Consider the following 16895-nt stretch of genomic DNA (forward strand, 5'->3'; position numbering starts at 1 on the left):
TTAATTCTAGTGTTTAAGACGTAATTACGCGCATAAAAATGAGTGTAATCAAATGTCATGCCTTTTGGCCTGAGGAACGCCAGAGCAACGTACCATCAGTTGATGAACGCCATGTTCACAGAGCACAATGCTCGTCAAAAGCATCAAAGCCAGCGGACAGGTGGCAAACCTCCGCATCATATCCGCCATTCTCTTGGCTTATGGTACGCGCCTCAACCCCGAGAAGTGTTTCTTTGGTGTCACCACCAACATATTCCTGGGCTACATCGTTAGCGAGCGGGGCATAAAGGCTAACCCCAACAAAGTGCAAGTCATCCTCAACATGAAGTCCCCTGAGTGGAAGATACAGGTTCAGAGCCTCCATGGCAAGTTAACCGCACTATCTCGCTTCATCTCAAAGCTCACCTACAGATGTCTCCCATTCTTCAAAGCTATGAAGAGGACCCACCATAAAGTAGTTGATTGGATGACAGATTGTGAGGCAGCGTTCCTGAGCCTGAAGGAATACCTAACGACAATCCCACTTCTCTCCATACTTGTACAAGACGAAATACTCAATATATACCTAGAGGTTTCCACATTATTGGTGAGCTATGCCATAATAATAAGAGAAGGACATGCAAAGCTCTCGGTGTTCTATGCGCGCAAGGGCATGATCAGCGCCCAAACAAGATACACCCCCCTTGAATAGTTGGCCCTAGTACTCATTGTCACCGCCAGACGCTTTCGACAATACTTTCAAGCTCACACCATCCACGTCTTGACAAATCAACCGCTGAGGCAAGTCATGCAATGCCCCGAGCACTCTAGACGCCTAAACAAGTAGGTGATTGAACTCAGCGAGTTTGACATCGAGTATAGACCACGAACTGCTATGTATAGGGCCAAGCAATAGACGACTTCATCGCTAAACTCACTGAGCGACAACGAACCCACTTCGGGGACATTGGCGGACAATACTGCCATAACAGTAACCGAACGGCCTACCACCGACCAACGGTCAAAGTGAAACCTCCATGTCGACAGCTCAACCTGCGCCAAAGCCTATGGCTCGGGAATCATCCTGACAGGGCCAGGGGGACTGAACGTCGAGTACGTACTAAAATTCAACTTCAAAGCTTCGAACAACATGGCGGAATATGAAGGGCTCATCGCAGGCCTACTCCTCAACATAAACTCAGGCGCTGATAATATCAACATATTCAACGACTCTCAACTTGTTGTCAACCAAGTTAACGACAGCTTTCAGGCCAAGCATTTAATGGCTAACTTAGGGTACGTAAAAACCCTACTTAGAAAATTCAAGTTTCACTCCATCACACAAATCCCTAAAGAGAGGAACACCAAGGCAGACTCTCTAGCAAGGCTAGCAACCGCTCAACCTCATCAAAGTCCGACGGACATAAGGGTGGCATGCCTTGACAGGCCAAGCATCACCAAGACCCTGGTGGAAATATTCAACATCGAAATCAATCCTAGCTGGATGGATGAGATAATCGAGTACAAGCACAATGGAACACTACCAACCGACAAGGTTGAGGCACGGCAACTCAAGTGAAGGGCAACCCGCTACAACATCCAAAACGGTAAACTTTACCGCCAGGGCTTTACTCACCCAAATCTTAAATGCTTAACACCAGAAGAAGGAAAAGTGGTACTGGCAATGATACACGCAGGGAAGTGTGGAAATCATTCAGGCACCAGATCTTTGGCAAATCGAACCATGCAGCAAGGGTACTTTTGGCCCACGCTCGGTGATGACACCAAAGAAGTCTCCAAGTCCTGCTACAAATGTCAACAATGCGCTGACCTCGCGCCAGTAGAGCCCCTTTCGATCATCATCGGCCCATGGATTCACTCCACTTGGGGCCTTGACCTTATTGGCAAATTACCAACCACTAAGGGGCAATTCAAGTACATCATCGTCACCATCAACTACAACAGCAAGTGGATAGAGGCTGAACCGCTAACAGCAATCACAATGACCAAGGTAACCCATTTCCTCTGAAAAAATATTTACTGCTGCTATGGTGTACCCCACACCATCATCACATACAACGGGGCACAGTTCAACAATGAGGAAATCATTACCTTTACAGCTAATCTAGGCATGCACTAAGATGCGCTACGTATCTGTGGCGCACCCCCAAACTGAGGACAGGTTGAAGCGGCAAACAAGATCATCAAGAAATTGCTCAAGAAGAAGCTCGATGACGCCAAGGGCTTATGGGCCAAAAAGCACCCAGAGGTCCTTTGGACTATTAGAACAACCCCAACATCTGCTAACGGAGAGATATCGTTCTGCATGATGTTCGGCACAGAAGCAGTCCTTCCCATCGAGGTCACACAACCAACAGCTAGAGTTGAGGGCTACGACGCTAAAACTAACGGCGAAGGCATCAGCCTTGGATCTCCTCGAAGAAAAGCGCCACAAAGCTCACTTGCACAACTTGCAAAACAAACAGTGGGTATCGTGTTTCTACAACGCCAAAGTCAAGGCTAGAAACCTCCAACTTGGAGACTGGGTCATGAAGGAGGCCATTCCACCTCCAACAGCCCTCTGTCCCACCTGGGAAGGACCATATCAAATAGTGGAAGTCGTCAGCCCTGAAACTTTCTACTTAAAGGACAAGGATGGTGTCACATCCACCCACCCTTAGAATTCCAAACACCTCCGGTATTATTATAGGTCATTCTGCCGATAACCCACGAGTATCTTGACTTAGCTAAATTTTTGTACAATATTTAGCTAAGATAAGCTACCCAGCGGGTACTCTCACTCCTTTGTAAACGTTGACTTGTCAGCTATCAATGAAATGAGGAATTATTCAAACCATTGTTCTCCACAGCACAAACAATCAACTAGCAACGCCAGCAAAGTTCAACGGACCACACCCGCTACTTCGTGCACTTAGAACAATTTTAATTCCCTTATTGTTTCATTGAGAGACAAAAGAATCAAGCAAGAGCTCTAGCGGTATACCAACAAAATTAAGAAAAGTAACAAGTGTTTGCCAGCAGCAACCCAACTCTTAGAAAAATTCACATATGCAAAACAAAAGCATAATTTCATTTTAAACTTAGGTTGGGACTCCCCAACCATGAGGTTGTCCGATTACAAGTACAAACGCCTCAACGGCAACAACAACCACAAAACAAAAACAAGAAAGGTCTTCGCGGCTTGCTGCATGGGCAGCGGCGCCATTACCGTTAGTTTGCGCAGTCTGAGCTACCGAGAGGCTAGTCTGGTCGGACCCAGGAGCAATGGGTCGGACCCAGGAGCAATGGGGCTCGACGTAATGATAGTACCATCCTCCCGCGTGTGAGCCGCCATCACTACTAAAAAAATTGCAATTACTTCGCCTTTTTACTTCGACAACAGTTGCAATCGCAATTGACACCCTATTGCTACGGAAAATATTCCGTCGCGATTAAGCCTTATAATTTGCGACGGAAAATCTCTGCCGTAGTAATTTTGTGCTCAATTGCGACACTTTTACCTCTTGCCATCGCAAAACTTATATGTATATGTACTTTACAAAAAAAAAAAAAAAACCATATGACGGAGAGAAGCTGTGGCAACACATAAATGTCACTGTATTACTCTTTTGTAATACTGGTATGGGTGTGTGTGGACATAAGATAAAAGTTTCAATTTTAATTACAAAGACATTGGCCTATACCAAATTACCAATTTGCCTCCTAAAGTTGTATGACTTATACATTACATTTAAATTGTTGATGTTCATTCTAAAGCAACCATGAAGTGGAAAATGAATTTGGAGAAACCAACCGCTCGATGGAGAGATTGTAATGCTTTATAGTGGTTGTAAAAAATCCAGCCAATTTCGAACTTGATCAACTAGGTCAAACTTAGTTACTTTTATAAACCTATATTTATATATCATACACTCCAAAGGGCAACCTCTATCAATTCACAGAAAATGAGAAAATCGACCGTTGGTTGAGATTATTACAATAAATTATGAATGTGGTAAAAAATTTAGCCAATTTTACCATATTTTCGAATATGATCGAATTGGTCAACCGTAGTCACTTGCATGTCTTCTTGGTTGACCGATGACGTGATGATCGTGAAACGTGCTTATTTTTTCACATCACGGTTGTAAATATTCCATCGATAGATGTGTGTGGACATAAGATAAAAGTTTCAATTTTAATTACAAAGATGTTGCCCTATACCAATTTGCCTCCTAAAATTGTATGACTTATACATTGCATTTAAATTGTTGATGTTCATTCTAAAGCAACCATGAAGTGAAAAGTGAATTTGGAAAAACCTACCGCTCGATGGAGAGATTGTAATGTTTTATGATGATTGTAAAAAATCTAGCCAATTTGGTTCTCGTTTCGAACTCGATTAACTAGGTCAAACTTAGTTACTTTTATAAACCTATATTTATATATCATACACTCCAAATGGCAACTCTATCAATTCACAGAAAATGGAGAAACTGACCGTTGGATGAGATTATTACAATAAATTATGAGTGTGGTAAAATATTCAGCTAATTTCACCATATTTTCAAATCCGATCGAATTAGACAACCGTACTCTTTGCAGTGGCCCAAAATTTTTTCCCTCTTTTTCCCAAAGTCCCAAACATCACCCCGCTTTCTCTCCCCCAAACTGGAAATTTCTCAGCCCAGAAGCTCACCGTTCCCGCCGTTCTGAAGAATTCAATAACCGAATCTTCTTCTCGCGGTCAGCTTACAGGTAACTTTCAGCTTTCTGTGTAATTTGCTCTTGTCTGATTTTGGGTATGTATGGGATGCGATTGGGAAGAAGATCTAGTCTGTTGATTACGATATGACAAAAACTAAACCTTAAGGTTTTCTTTTTGATTGCAAATTACAATAGCTTTAGGAGGTAGCTGGTTGGGTTGTCGATCTTGGTTTTTGATTGTGTATGCTTTGCGTGCAGCTCGAACTGGAACCTTTGCAAATTACAATAGCGTCGTTTCTTCACTTCTCCTCCTCCTCTCCGTCTCCAAGCTCCAGCCTCCAAGTATCTCTCTCTCCCTTTCTGTCTTCTTCTCCTCTTCTTCTTCTCCTTTATATTCGGATTTTCCATTTTTTTTTTTTGAAGTTTCTGATTTCTGAATTCTAATCTTCACTTTTTCAGTTCTTCGGCGGCTCGCGGTTTGGACCTTGGTCAGTGTTCTAAATTGCTGGGTTATTCACTCCAGTCACTCTACCGAAAGAGGTATTATAGTAAAACCCAATTCATCTCCAAATTGATAAAACCCAAATTGAAATTGTTAAAGCTAATGAAATCCGTAATTCTGATAAATCCCAGTTCTTGGGTGGCTTGGGTTTGCTGATTTTGTGCGTGTATCTTGGGAGGTGGATTGAGGAGGATGCTTCCGTTCTTATTTCTGGTGATATAATCAGCATTAAGCTTGGGGATATTATTCCAGCAGATGCTCGTCTCCTCGACGGTGATCCACTGAAAATTGGTCGGGTGATTTAACAATCACATTTTCGCAAGATTATATGATTGAATGGAGCTATTTGGATTTTAGTCTAATTTTTTGCATTTGGTCTTTGCAGTCTGCACTTACCCGTGACTCACTTCCTGTGACCAAAGGCCCTGGTTGCTTTTAGAACAAATTGCTGGACATTGTTATGCATTTCACTACTCAATTTCACCTTCCTCTTTATATGCAGTGCATTTTTTAGTCATTATTCTTCATATGATAAGATAATGAAGTATCAGACTTTGCTCTCTATCTAATTGTGACCCCTGGTCCTGCGTCTCAATAGAATATGATAGGGTCCAGTGTTATAGTGCAATTAGAGTTTTTCTTGTTTATTTCTTTAGTTTCTGTTTTTGCAGTTTCCTGTCCTCTGTTTTCTTTTAATTAATTAGCATAGAAAATGATCTCTAAAATCCCTAAGAATTTACAAGTATCCAGTTTAGTGTGTTAGCTTAGTGTCTATGAAATTTCATTGAAATCGGAGTAGTTTAGGTTAGGTTTTCATTTCTGTTTTGGTTTCTGGTCGGAGTTAGTTAATCTGTTTTGTGTTCATTAGTTTAGTTGTTTGATTAAGTTTTAAATGTACTTTTTGGAGTTTTCCATGAAGCTTTATATATGTGCTTTTCTGCTGAGTATCTCATGTCCAAATGGTAATGATTATCTGCAGATTGGAGCATTTTTTGTTTATCGGCTTGAATTCAGTGACCACCACAAATTTCTGGCGAAGGTAGAGTTAATTTTTGCTTGTTCTTTGACATGAGATTCTTGTCATGTGCAGTCTGTACTGTGTTAAATCAAATCATTGCACAGAGACCTTTTATTCCGTATATGTTGTATGCTTACTGCAAAAAACATGTAAAATGTAAATGTCCTTTGTTATTGCGCTCCAACGTCATCAACATAGTATAATTTGAATCTGCCGGTAAAAGAAATGCTTGGTCAAAATTTGCTTTAGATGCTAAATGTGGCATGTCAAGCTTCTCATTTCTCTTGTTGTTGTGAACATAGGATATTGAGATGATCAAAAGGAGGCTACGAGTACTGGAGGACAGGTTTAGTTCCAAGCCAGTTGTTATAGTAACAGAAAAGGTGAGGAGATAATGAACCTAATGTTCATAGTTGGCTTAAGCACATTATTCTTTTTGTTGTAAGCTTAAGGTACAAGGAGTGCTGATGATATCATTATATTTCTATAATGAAATCATATGCAGTGCAGATATATGAGAGTTGTCCTTATCTCAATCAATATAGGGCAATAAAGTGTTGAAGTTATGGATTGTTGTGGCTATAATGTTTCATCTTCTGATTCAACTTTGATGCCATCAGGATTATGATCGAGACCCCAATATTTTCAAGTACTTGGGTCCTTTTGAAGTTCTGGCACTCTGTTCTGAATTGAAGATCATACCTAACAGAGGATACACTGAATATAGCTTCAAAAAGTTGTTGACGGAGGTTTGCACATGAATTACAAGATGTGAACTCAACTTAAGGGCGTCTGAGTCACAAGTACTGGCAAAACTAACAAGAATGCAGGAAAACATGATTGGTCATGTAAGTCAATCTGGTCTTAAGTTGATATCCCTACCAGGTCTTTGGCCTGGTTGTTAATAGTCTAACACCATTACCAATGCTCAACATGGTAAGTTAATTGCTTTACTTGAGATGCAATTTGTCTAACTTGGACCTAATCATTAGTTGCTTCTATGAGTAATCTGCTATGCTTCTGGCCATGTTGTTTCAATTATGTGTTCAGGCATCTTGAACGTTTTTTTTGTTTTTGTTTTCCTCAGCTTCTTGTAAATGAACTTATATGTCGTAATCATTAGTTGCTTCTATGAGTAATCTGCTATGTTTTTGGTCATGATGTTTGTCAGCTTTTCCCATCTTTCTGTTATTCAGATATATATTGGGGAGTGGCTGTAGCACACACAACCACACCCTTGTGCATTACAATAACTGTTACTATTGATTGAGGTCCATCAATGACTTAAATCTTTTTTGTTTTGTTTGTATAGACACCATCACGAAAGAATATGTACATTTTGTTGTCTATCTAGCTTACTGGACATTAAGCTAACATTGGTTTTTCTATGTTTATATTACAGGTTCTCATGGCAAAAAGAGCAAAGCAAATGAAAGCAAGTGCAAAGCTCACAAAATGAGAGTAAAATGGTGCACTTGTGATTGTTGTTTTATTTCAAGTGTGGTTATAATATTCAATACCTGGAAATGACAACATATTTATTTTCATTTTAGTGTTTGTATTTGAATATGGTACGATGACTCAATGGATATGTTTAATTATATTTTTTATGAATTAATGTTGATTTCCTATTTGATTTAAAAGATGCAGATATTTAATTGCTTGAATATTATTATTATTTATTTGTTTAATTTTGTGGAAATTGGCAATACAAATAAAAAAAAAACAAAATAAGGGTTTGCGACGGCCATTTCAGCGTTGCAATTGGTATAAAATTATATAGTTTTATCTATTTATCAAAATATTTTAATAAAAATTTATAAATATATTTGTGATGGCAAACTAACCGTACCAACAATTTTGGCGGCAAGATTTGGCGGTTATTTTGAAAATATACACATTGCGACGGCATCATAGTTGTAGCAAATACCTCTATATGGGTTACCCTGATGGAAACTTTGCGACGGAAACTTGCGTGGCAAATCGATGTCGCAAAACAATAATTGATGCGACGACAAGAGAAAACCGTTGCAATTACCTTTTGCGACGACATTTTACTGTCGCAAATGGATCTTGTGACGCCACCTATTGCAACGCCAACATTTCCATCACAAAAGTCACAATTTTCCGTCGCCAAAAGTTTTTTCCGTCGCAAAAACTCAATTTACCATCGCAAAATAGGCATCACAAAAGCAATTGTTTTTAGTAGTGCATGTATTGAGCACGGGACATGTTTGAGGCTGTCGACATCGGCATTTGCTGAGAACAGTCACCCTTACACTGGCCAGTCTCACCGCTGCCGGACTACACACCTTCGAGCTGATTAGCGTCGGGCCTGCCTTGAGAGATTTGGGGCTGACTAGGAGGCGCCTGTAGTTGGGCTGCTTTGTCCCAGTTGATAACGCCCTTTCATCCAACTTAAGGAAGTTAGCTGCGGCACCAACTTTTCCAGATGTCGTAAGCGCATCCTTGTATTCTTAGGATTGCTTAAAGGCCTCCACAGCCCTGGCGCCAACCTTCTGCTTCTTCGTCTCTAGCCCCTTGGCCTAATGTTGCAGCCGCATAACCTCTTCAGCTCTGGAGGTGGCTTCACGCTGAACTATGTCGAGCCGCTTAACCTTGGCCGACAACTGTTCACCCAAGCAAGCAATCTCCACCTCTAGCTCTAGCACCTTAGTGTTATGCTCCACATCTCGAGCAACGGTGACGTCTAGTTTACCCCAAGCATCAACCAACTGCACCTCCGCATTTGACAGCTGCTGGTCACTGTCCTCAAGCAGCTTCTTCACCTCTGCAAGCACCTACTGTAGACTATCAATGACAGGACCCGCCCCGGATTTCACCCTGAAATCTGAAGTGACCCTGCAGGGCCCACCTTAGAAGAAATTCTACCAAAAATTTGGCGGAACTTCCCCTAAAATGGGCTACCCAAACCTGTAGAAAACATTTACACTTCTCAATCAATTCATCCTTATGCTCCTGGAGCCACCCTGCTCCCCAAATCAACATCAGTCTCCAATTCACAAAACACACATCTCAACTAGGATAGCATAAATCCCATAGGTAATCAGAGCAATTCTAACAGAAAGGTATAAGAGGAAACCTAATTCAAAGACAAATGCGGAAGCCATGCTGTTGACTATGCCTCAACTCCGTGTACGCCCGACCTCAACCAATTCGCCTGCAAACTGGGCATTTGAAACCGAAGGGCCCAGGGGAAAGTACATGAAAACGTTAGCGTGAGTGGACAAAAATAAACAATTTCAAACAAAAAGGATTTTATACTTTCCCACATTTATTTCTTTAAAAATTCCCGATGCATGCAAGGATTAACGAAAATAAAACAATAGGAGTTCCACTCATGAAAACCGACTAGCCCCGCTAGTCACATACGATTTAAAAGAAAGAGTTGGAACTCTGATCTCAAGGAAAATAAGACCAGCCCCGCTGGTTAAACGAAAATCGAGCTAGCCCCGCTAGCTTAAGTAGTAAAGTGAGAAGGGGAAGGCGATAGCCATACGAGTGAGCCTCCCAGGCCTGGGTGATAGCCTCCCAGGCTAAAATACTCCCATAACTCCCGTAATATACCCTTACGCCACTAAGTGTAGCGATAGGATACCGGGCTACAGAATTACTGTCACACAGACAGTAACCTGCGCCACAAAGGCAGAGGGCTACGGTGATCCCATCACCACGCCACAAAGGCGGAAAATCAATGCTAGCAATGATAAGTCACCCAAAGTATGGCAAAAGAAACCCGAAAACCAAGTAAATCCATAAGTATATAAAACTTCCCCATCACTCGTAAATGAATTTCCAACGACGTGTCCCACACGCCCGGATCATCTCAAATTTAAAGTAAATAGGAAGAAATAATGTTACTCGTAAACGGGAACAAAATCTATTTCCAAAATCATCAACAAGGCATTCCCAATGCCAAAACCGAAGTCGATAAATAAATAAGCATTAACTTCATCGAAATCCCATTTCGAAAATCTTTCTAAAAATCTCATTAATAAAATAAATAGGAGGGAAATAAGCATTCCAATGACGTGACCCCGCACGCCATAAAATCTTCAAATAATCGTAAATCCAAATCCATTTTCGAAAATAACCATATGCTCGAAAAAGTAAATTGATAAATAAATAGAGCATAATCAAGAAATAAATGCATGCATCATTTATTTAAAAACAAAAGTCCACTCACAGTACTATTCCGACGGTCACGCATTCGAGTTCCGTCATCGAGTAATAGCTCGGTACGTCGTCCTGTACACAATTATATTCCTTGAATAATTCTTCAACAATTTAATATGATTCCTAAACTTAATTCCTCATAAATTATATCTCCCATTCTCCTCGGATTCAGCCCAAATTATACAGAGGCTACTAATTCGTTAATTTAAAGGTTCCAAGGCAGAACCGGGAGATATCCGACGGTCAGATTCTCGTAATTCGATAATCGAAACCCTAAACTTCAAAAAATCATAATTAATTCCAAGCTTCTCCAAAAATTACCAAACGTCACATACAAGCTCCACACAATTTATAGGATTTAATGGGCTAAAAACCGGAATCAAAGCACTGCCCTACACGCCTCCACGCGCCACCCACAATGGCGGCGCGTGGGGCTCACGCGCCGGTGGCCACCACCTCCAATGGTCACCAAATTTTGACTACAGCACCTACTCAACACACTGATCATTTTTCTCAACTACAACACATCCCAATTTTACCTCGAAGAGCTCCAATTTAGCCGTTGAACACAAGCCCAGAAAACCCAAAAACCCTAGAATCAGGTTCTCCTTGATTCTCCTTCTACACTGCAAATCGTGGCTCAAGGCTAGGGGCAAAACAATCCTTGGCAAAAACCGCGCCTTCGACAATGGGTTGGTGGCCGGAAAGGGCCGGAATCGCCGGAAATCGACGAAACCTCAGTTTGGCTACAGTGGACTTCTTGGCTCAAATCCGAGCTCCTCCGGCCGAGCCACCGCAAAACACCACCCCAGGCATGACAAGAAGGAGGAGGCGAGCTTTCCAATGCCCGGATTCCATCATGGGGTGGCCGGAAACGGAAGAATTCGCCGGTGGAAGAAAACGGCAGAAGCGGAAGGAAAATTGAGGAAGAGGAGAGAGAAAATTCGGTAGATTTCCGGAAATGGAAATCTACCACAGTAACTCAGCTATTTATAGAAAGTTACCGTAAACAGTAACTTTAATCTTTCCCTTATAACTTTCGTATACGGACTCCGATTTTAGCGCACCACATATGCACGCGCTCGATTTAACGTCCTCTACAACTTTCATGAAGGAAGTTTTCTCAAATTTTGGCCCGATCAAAAGTCAACTTTTAGGGCCACTAAAATACCGAATTAGGGTAAAAAGTGAAAGTAGTTGTCGTTTACCGTCCAAATGACTAATAAACGGGTAAGTGAAGATACGGGATGTTACATTCTCCCCTCCTTATAAAAATTTCGCCCTCGAAATTTCATGCCAGTTAGAACAGAAAAGGCACATCATTTAATGCCAAAAATACCACAATCTCGAAACTTATCACTCTTCCCTTAAATTAAGCTTTCCTTTTCGTAACTTCAAATCGGCAATCAACAAAAACTCTATTGATCTCCACTAGCCCTACATAGAATATTTCCACCCAATTGTATGACAAAACCTCACAACCACATCATTACAGATACAACATTGTTGAAAGTTCCCAACTCTGTATATACCAGATTCTTTAATGGACTACAATGTTTCCAACACTAGTTAATACTCCAAATCCGGTTCAAGAATTAATCAACTAGAAAAGAATTTCAATACTTGAAATGAACAATTCGCAAGCTGAAACCTTGTCGGTCGCAATAATTCAATCGATTCCAAAGCAACTCCGCTGAACTTAACCATCCCACAAGAAAGGTTTACCTCTATTCGGGATTGAAAAAAAACTTATGTTCAAAGAAACCTGTAAATGGTTCGAATATGTGTGCAGAAACACATGGTAGAATTTTGAGAATCAAGACTCATGGTTAGATCGATGTCGGTGACTGGAATGAATCATACTTTGAGTACTGCATAATGGAAAATTGACTAATGCGTCAAGGAGAATGAGATATTGATGCAACAACATAAAGCACAAGCAAGAGCAATTTCTTTCATAATCCCAAAAGACTTATCGAAGGAAGACCCCATTCGATGCTGCGGGAATCTCAAAACTTGTCGACTCTTCCTTTAGTTAAGTTTTCTTTTACAACCTCAAATCAACTACTTTAACAACCAATAGAATCTCCGGCAAACCCAACAACACAAACAAGAATAAAACATGCTTATAACCCCAAATTAACAACACTCAAGTCGAAGCACTTGTCTTGCCTAATAACGTAGCAACATAATCTCACAAGTAAATGAATTTCAGCGTCAAGAAATTCGTGTCCGCTAATAGCCCAAATGACGTAAGGTATCGACATCACAAACCATTCGGTTGGAACAGTAGCATTCATAGAATTCTCATATAACTCGAACAGGGAAGATCTAACCCGTTCACTAACAACGTCGTGAAAATACATTGACCCACATTTAATATGTTCTCAATTCGTATAGGGGTTTGTGGGAAAGTCCAACCGCTAATAAAACACCATAAGATATTCGTAGAAACCCCACAAGTCTAAAACAACCAATTTCCTTAGCCACCACAAAACCACACTTTCTTTTTGTCTGTTTGTGCCTAGATTTCTGGTCAAATGTCGTTTACGTAAATATCCCACGGTTGCCAAAAGTAACATAGGATAACCTCGATTAAACTGATAAGTTCCTATTCAAATAGCTTCTTTGGCTGCCACAAGGCGTTACTCTTTGGGTACCACACACCCGATCATGTTTAAATTTCCGTACAAGACTACCAACACAGTAGTCAATTCTTTCTCCTTTGCATTTTCCTAGCATAATATTTAGAGAATCAACGTCAAACTTGCCAGTACTTAAGTATAGCCAACTCTCCTTGCATGGCTCAAAGTCGATATTCCAAAGCGTCATTGTCTTCACTGGCTGAGGATAAAGTAGCTAGAGATCCACTCTCAAAACAGTACTTATTCAAAAAAAAAACTTTAGCTTCAACAATATTCTGAATGACCATACTACGCGAACAATTATTACATCAAAATATCTCAAGCCTCATCTTAGTTCCTTTAAAATAATCTCATAAGAAACAATAAGATTGAAAATCTTCCGCATAGATTATTCCTTTTTCAAATTAGATGTAGACCGCAGGTTATCAAATTCAATCAATTGTTATGCAACTACTGCGGACCTATAATTTCTCAAACTGCCAATTTTTCAAATCCAAAAGATCAGAAAGGATAAAACCTTATGGAACAGGAACGAACCACTTTTTCCCCTTTTTGCATAAACTTTTTATATTCCCATTACATTCGAATAGAAAGCTAGAAGTCTGCAAATTCACCTTTCTAATAATCAAACTTTGCTTTGACCTTCCAATGGTCCAATCAATATTCAGAAATTTCATAATTCTACAAGGAAAAACCCTTTTCAAGAGAACACTAGACGAAACGCAATCCCACTAAATTTAAAAACTTAGGCTCTCGTGAGTAAAAAAAACAGAGGTCTTCAAATTCAGTTGATATTTCTAATATAAAACTGCTTAGCTCAAGGTGGAACATAATCTCGAGGAATGTTTTGGCACTTAAGATTTAGTCCCCCTCAATTTATGCTCATAGTTCGATCTTGATATATGCAAACACTTTTATGCCAACCTCAAATTTTCCATCCACCCAATTATGCTAATACTCGTGCTTTGGTGACCATATGTCAATTACACAAATCCCCTTCCTAAATTCTCGATTAAGGGTCACCACAGGACAGAAATGTTAATCAAGGTAAGAATCACAATTCAACAGACTTACCTATTTCCACATATACTAACACCAGTGTAGTAAGAACTCATTCAATTTTTCCCCAAATCAAAACATTTAATACTAGTACTCAACACAAACAACAAACAGTTTTTCCAACACAACTAACCATCATTCACCAAGTCTTTCTCGAACAAGTTGCTGGAGAGAAACGAAGGACGCTCGTCCAACCGTTGTATCAATTAAGACAACACTTGAATCTAAAAGTGATCTTACAGCATGACAATCCAATTTCTCAAATTAATCATCCAATATGCTGAATTATTTCATTTAAAAGGCAAACCTCAATATGCTTCATTCAATATAATTAAACATACTGGTCAATTCTTTAACTTCAAAAACCCGCTCTTTATCCGTTTTCCCATACATTTGACCAATTATAAATCAAAGTATCTAGAATTCACCTTCTTTTATTCCAAACAAAGCTATCAATTATTTCAGTCAGGTCAACAACCCAAAATGACTCGTTCCACTTATAATCTCCTATCTACTGTTATCACCCCCACTCCTTATTTACCATCATCAGTGACCACAGTCACTAGAAAACATGGCATCTAGCTATACAACTCAGAATATTTATTCAATTTTCCTCCGTTGTCTACCAAAAGGTAATATGTTTATAATTCCCACATAAATGGTCTAATTGAAGAAATTCCAGTCCAGATTCCCTACAATCGGTTTCTTGCACTAAGATTCTCAAGGGACCTCCCATCAACTTCCCATAATATTTTATATACTGCTCTACAATCAATCATGATTTTGAATCAATTACAGTCTCTAAAGATAGATCAAAACTGTAGTTGCTCATTTCCAGAAATGAAACACACTATCACACTCCGGTCTCGTACCCTAAACCATGTTCCAATAACCTGTTGACATCGAGGAAAAGTTACTCGCAACATTTCCTCGAATCACATTTCATAGCACAACACAACCAGGTAGAGTGCTCTTACCCTACCACAACCAGACAAGTATAAGACATGTAGACAATCCGATACACCGTGAAGTTCTTATGAGGTCGGCGTACACGAGGCATAGTACTTGAAGGAAATACCCACTAGACATGTACCTTACACACTTGATGAATACCACAGCACCGAAGAGTACATGATGGGGAACCGCTGCAGTCGGGCCATCACTCGGGAGGTACTGGGCAACACCTAGCATATAAGGTAACAGAATAGAAACGAGTCTACAGAATCTGACAACCTAATGCTCTGATACCAACTGACAGGACCCGCCCCGGATTTCACCCTGAAATCCGAAGTGACCCTGCGGGGCCCACCTTAGAAGAAATTCTACCAAAAATTTGGCGGAACTTCCCCTAAAATGGGCTACCCAAACCTGTAGAAAACATTTACACTTCTCAATCAATTCATCCTTATGCTCCTGGAGCCACCCTGCTCCCCAAATCAACATCAGTCTCCAATTCACAAAACACACATCTCAACTCGGATAGCATAAATCCCATAGGTAATCAGAGCAATTCTAACAGAAAGGTATAAGAGGAAACCTAATTCAAAGACAAATGCGGAAGCTATGCTGTTGACTATGCCTCAACTCCGTGTACGCCCGACCTCAACCAATTCGCCTGCAAACTGGGCATTTGAAACCAAAGGGCCCAGGGGAAAGTACATGAAAACGTTAGCGTGAGTGGACAAAAATAAACAATTTCAAACAAAAAGGATTTTATACTTTCCCACATTTATTTCTTTAAAAATTCCCGATGCATGCAAGGATTAACGAAAATAAAACAATAGGAGTTCCACTCATGAAAACCGACTAGCCCCGCTAGTCACATACGATTTAAAAGAAAGAGTTGGAACTCTGATCTCAAGGAAAATAAGACCAGCCCCGCTGGTTAAACGAAAATCGAGCTAGCCCCGCTAGCTTAAGTAGTAAAGTGAGTAAGGGAAGGCGATAGCCATACGAGTGAGCCTCCCAGGCCTGGGTGATAGCCTCCCAGGCTAAAATACTCCCATAACTCCCGTAATATACCCTTACGCCACTAAGTGTAGCGATAGGATACCGGGCTACAGAATTACTGTCACACAGACAGTAACCTGTGCCACAAAGGCAGAGGGCTACGGTGATCCCATCACCACGCCACAAAGGCGGAAAATCAATGCTAGCAATGATAAGTCACCCAAAGTATGGCAAAAGAAACCCGAAAACCAAGTAAATCCATAAGTATATAAAACTTCCCCATCACTCGTAAATGAATTTCCAATGACGTGTCCCACACGCCCGGATCATCTCAAATTTAAAGTAAATAGGAAGAAATAATGTTACTCGTAAACCGGAACAAAATCTATTTCCAAAATCATCAACAAGGCATTCCCAATGCCAAAACCGAAGTCGATAAATAAATAAGCATTAACTTCATCGAAATCCCATTTCGAAAATCTTTCTAAAAATCTCATTAATAAAATAAATAGGAGGGAAATAAGCATTCCAATGACGTGACCCCGCACGCCATAAAATCTTCAAATAATCGTAAATCCAAATCCATTTTCGAAAATAACCATATGCTCGAAAAAGTAAATTGATAAATAAATAGAGCATAATCAAGAAATAAATGCATGCATCATTTATTTAAAAACAAAAGTCCACTCACAGTACTATTCCGACAGTCACGCATTCGAGTTCCGTCATCGAGCAATAGCTCGGTACGTCGTCCTGTACACAATTATATTCCTTGAATAATTCTTCAACAATTTAATATGATTCCTAAACTTAATTCCTCATAAATTATATCTCCCAT

At 40.2% G+C, this 16895-nt stretch overlaps 1 long non-coding RNA gene across 5 annotated transcripts; it reads left to right on the forward strand.

Annotated features, from left to right (window-relative positions):
- Positions 1–4595: 4595 nt before the first annotated feature.
- Positions 4596–7849, forward strand: LOC112195729. Of its 5 annotated transcripts, XR_002934745.2 has the most exons (9): positions 4596–4737; positions 4945–5028; positions 5146–5226; positions 5320–5479; positions 5574–5616; positions 6168–6227; positions 6509–6589; positions 6827–7054; positions 7609–7849. It is a non-coding gene; the product is annotated as an uncharacterized LOC112195729 (long non-coding RNA). The 5 variants fall into 5 exon arrangements; XR_005809296.1 differs by having other exon boundaries at positions 5320–5616; XR_002934744.2 differs by having other exon boundaries at positions 5320–5484; positions 5574–6227.
- The last annotated feature ends 9046 nt before the right edge of the window (positions 7850–16895 follow it).

This window comes from Rosa chinensis, chromosome 4 (genome assembly GCF_002994745.2).
Source record: "Rosa chinensis cultivar Old Blush chromosome 4, RchiOBHm-V2, whole genome shotgun sequence".
NCBI classification, from domain to species: domain Eukaryota; kingdom Viridiplantae; phylum Streptophyta; class Magnoliopsida; order Rosales; family Rosaceae; genus Rosa; species Rosa chinensis.